General features: G+C 28.7%; 1 pseudogene; it reads left to right on the top strand.

Annotated features, from left to right (window-relative positions):
• Positions 1-4,030: 4,030 nt before the first annotated feature.
• Positions 4,031-4,147, top strand: LOC145273973 (5S ribosomal RNA; annotated as a pseudogene).
• Positions 4,148-4,648: the final 501 nt, after the last annotated feature.

Raw genomic sequence — 4,648 nt, 5'->3', positions numbered from 1 at the left:
CAAAAATGGTCAGGGAGTTTTAATAGCAATAAAATAAACTCTATCATGAATCAGAAAATCCTCACCATCAGCTTTTTAGTAAGATGAAAATAAGAGAAAAAATTCTGTATAATTCTTTATGTATGCAAAATAAACTTCTGTTTGTCTACAAAGATTCCTGCAAACATGTAAATTTTTAAAAGTTCACAATTCTCTCATATAATTTTAGTTTTCTATTCATAAACTTTACTCTGTACAAACTGCATAAAGCTCTGTTTTCAGAACTTTCATATATTTTAATATAACTTTAAGGAATTCAGTAAGGATTGAACCTGAAATTGGATTTCAATTTGATATAACAGTTCAAAATCTATCTATATTTAATTTTTGCTTTGTGCAAAGCTATTTAAATACTGAATAAAAAAATTATTGAACTCTTTGAATTCGTTAACGTGTCTGCTCTGATTCGAAAACACACAAAAAGTGACTCTTCTTTACCTCCATCGCCGATGCTACTCAATTTGATTCTTTTTTCATTTTTGATATTTGATCATTTCTACTACCTCTTCTCTCTTGTAAAAAGTGGAGAAGATTACATAAACACTTCTTCACTTTCAAATCCTACATTATAAAAAACATTCTACACAGCATACCTGAATAAGTCAGTTTGGTTTGCTATCATATCCACCAACGCTATACATTGAGGACACCTCAAATCAGCTGAAGTTTTGTGTAATTTTTACCATTTGCGGATTCACTGATCAAAATGAATCCATTTTATAAGGAGATGTTAATTGTTTATTTAAGACATTTGGGTTGAAATTATCTTTTTTTTCTCGCCCATAATTATTTCTTTCATGAAGGTTTTTGTATTGTGAAAGATATGCTGTTAAATCACTTTTTAAATATATTTGTCAGCATGTCTTCCACAAACTATTTTTAAAAATAATATATATTATTTTGTTTTGTTAAAATATATATAAAAAAACCCTTGGGAAGTACACATTAATTCAGCTTTAGTATACCAATAAATGAAATTATGTCTAGAAATTATTTTTTATGTGACCATATATTTTCATATGTGCAAAAGCTAAAAGAAAACAGATGTGACTTTCTGGCTAGATAAAAGTACTCTTATTTAACACAGGGAGGGTGAGGTAGTCAATTGGGCAAATGTGTGTGTTAAAATCACAATCAAATTCGGTAGAAAAGAGATAGAAATATAAGAAGTAAAATATGTTTAAATATTGAAAAGTGGAATTAAGATTTAAAGTTATGAAACTATTTGGAGCTAATTCATAGCAACAATCTGATTTGTGAAAGTCATGTCAATAACATAATTTTGCTACTCTTTAGATTTGTTATTCCAAATTAAAATTAAATATTAATCGAAGGAATTATACCATTATATGGAATTAATTTGGAGAATTGATGGGAAAGTAATCATATGCAGAGTGTTGATCCACAAATGTTGGATTTAGAAGACTGTACACACACATCTTCTTCTTATCCTTTTCCTTTATTTCTCAATCATCTTTTCCTCATTTTCTTGTTCGTTTTTTAATTATATTTTTATATTATTGATATGTAGCATCTTGTTTTCTCTTGACTTTTGCATATCTGAAGAAAGTAGCCAAAATATCCGGGAAATAGAACATCTTTTTTTTCAAATAGGTCTTATAATCATTTGTTTATATATATATATATATATATATATATATATGATTATAAGATCTAAAATTATATAAAAACTGTAAGGAGTATACTGCTCTATGATAAAGATCAATGGGTATTTAAATATATTTATGAATAGATATACATTTCTCTAATCATGCAAGTAAAAAAACGTACCAGATGAAACAATTTCAAGTGTTTTGGGGATGGCAGAAAGCAAATAGCAGGCCAGACAACCTTCTCGCCATCTGAAATGAATTCAGAAAGTAATCCTCCAGTCTATTTCTATAGTGAGATGTTTTCTTTTTTGTTTTCACCTTTCATTCGTTAAAGTTTTTAGTTTGAGAGGTTTTCGTTCTTATGTTTTAAAACTTCACTGGTTGAGACTGATAGAGAATATTAGTGCGTTTCCCGTCATTTTTATGGCGGATATATACTCATCTATTGTTAGCTTGAACCTCCATTTTAACTATACAACTACAGATAAATCATTGCAAATTAAACTCCTCGTATAAACTGAAATATTTTCAGTATATTTTACATAAATTCAGAAATGTTTCACTTAAATATTTTTAGAATATTTTTCCTGAAATGGTTGAATCGAATTAACTGGCCATATTTCAAGTTGATAACATTTCAGTATTGAAGAAAACAAATGATTTATCATATTTTAATGGTTCGTTTTTTGTTTTTTTGCTTTTTAAAAAAAATTACTAAAAGAATCAATCTTTAAACAAAACGAAAAATATTAGAAAAACTCATGAAAATAAAAAGAAGAGATACCATTGGTCATCAAGAGAATCAGACACACCAGCAAGAAATTATCCATAAATAAAGAAAAAGCAACACAAATTTATAAGTGAATTTCAGAAATATCAAGTACAAAGAAAAATGGTATATAATCAATGATGATTATATATATATATATATATATATATATATATATATATATATATATATATAGCCACTTTTGCAATAACGATATTACAAGAACAAAAATGAAGTGAAGCTCATTATTATTGCAGTTGAACCTAACAACCGTACGTCTATACTGTTCACCACCGTTTTACATGTCCAAAGTTAGCACTGGTGGCAAAATGGTTTTCAATCAGCCAAATTATGTTTTTTTTTTGTTTCTTTCTTAATAGTTTGTTTTGAATTTGTTTAAATGTAAAAAAAAGTTTACATTTCCAGCACATTTTTCCAGCACTTTCCTTGTAAAATTTCATCACTTTCTTCAGAGGAAATATCAGAAAGTGTTTGTTATAAACTTCACACAAATTAGAATAATCATTTTCCTTTTAATCTTTTTAAAATCTGTAACTTGACTATTTGATATCTTCTAACACTTACTTATATATGTCCAATTCACATTTGTTGTGCTGTTATTTTAATAAAAATATTGTTTTCTAAGACAATTTCATAGATTACCATAAGAAATTAGGCAAATATTTTATAGATTTTTCTGTGTTTATTCATATTCTTATAAACTTTGTAAAAAGTTTACTTACCATATTGCTAATTTAGTTATAATAGAGAATGAATGTGTTATGCACTGAAACGATATTTTCAAAAATGTTACAAGAATCTCCACGTTTAAAGGCAAGCAAATTACAAATATATGCTTTTAAAATAGTAAATTGTTTTCCTTAGTCTTTAAAAACCTATTTCTGTAAAAGTATTCACCTTTTCATATAAATTATATTCATTTATTTCAGTTCAGCATTAGCAAAAAAAAAAAGCATTAGCAGTAAAAAAGCAATGCTACTGATGTCTTGTTTGTATATTGTAATAAAAAAAATGAATCTTAAATAATGCATCTCAAATATTAGAGCCTTAAGGAGCAGATACACACATGAGTTCATGTCAATTTTTTTGGGCTAACATCAGTATGACATTAGAAAACCATTTTAGATTGAACAAATCCTTCCAACTACTTTTCTCAAGTAATGTTTAATTTTACTTTCTCATTTAATATTAGCACACATACTACTATTAAAAGATAAATCTAAAACAATTGTTACATGCAGTTTAAATAAAATAACATATTTAGCATTAATTTCTACTGATGCAAAATTAATTTGGTGCTAAATGAAATTGGTTAGTTTTGATCACTGAATATTAATGTCATTATGATGCATCAAGGATTCATCTTTGAACGTTCATGCCATATGAATGCAAACGTTTGATAAATTTGTGTATATATATGTATGAATATATATATATATATATATAGCCTTGACTGTCATTTGGATGATTGGATTTCGATCCTGGCTTGAGGCAGTTGCCTGTCTAGCAGCACTGATGAGCCTGTGAAACAGCAAAACAGTACTATATGTGGATGACTAAATATATATATATATATATATATATATATATATATGGCATAATCACGTTGACACACTGGTTCTCATCAGATCACTGAAGCTAAGCAACGTTGAGCCTAGCTAGTACCAGATGGGTGACCATTTGGGAATTCTAGGCATTGTATTAGCTCTCTGCTTATCTTCGCCTTGTTTTTAGTTGTCTGAACCTCTACTTGCCACTGGTATTTAACAATGTCGACTTGGGAAATTCCACACACAGGCACCCTTACACTAGGTATCCATAGTCTGTCAAGACTGAAGGAAAGCACCATATAATTGTATGTATATGTTTATATATATAATATATATATATTTATATGTATGTATGTTTGCTGTCAGTCGTCGGTAAGGTGCTCTGTAGGATCATGCTAGACAGAATGCTAGAGCACATTGCTGACGATGTTTTGCCTGAGTCGCAGTGTGGTTTTCTGTCGAGGGACAGTGGATATGATTTTTACAAACAGGCAACTACAGGAGAAATGTATAGAACAGCGAAAGGGTCTGTATCAGGTGTTCATCGATTTAACCAAGGTCTTTGATACAGTCAATAGGGATGCTTTGTGGGAGATTCTGAAAAAGCTTGGCTGTCCTGACAAGTTTGTAACCATTTTAAAACTCTTCCATGATGA

This window comes from Euprymna scolopes, unplaced genomic scaffold (assembly GCF_053919585.1).
Source record: "Euprymna scolopes isolate OS-2025 unplaced genomic scaffold, ASM5391958v1 sca229, whole genome shotgun sequence".
NCBI lineage: Eukaryota > Metazoa > Mollusca > Cephalopoda > Sepiida > Sepiolidae > Euprymna > Euprymna scolopes.
Note: the sequence above shows the minus strand (reverse complement) of the source record. Positions and strands in the feature narration are given on the sequence as shown.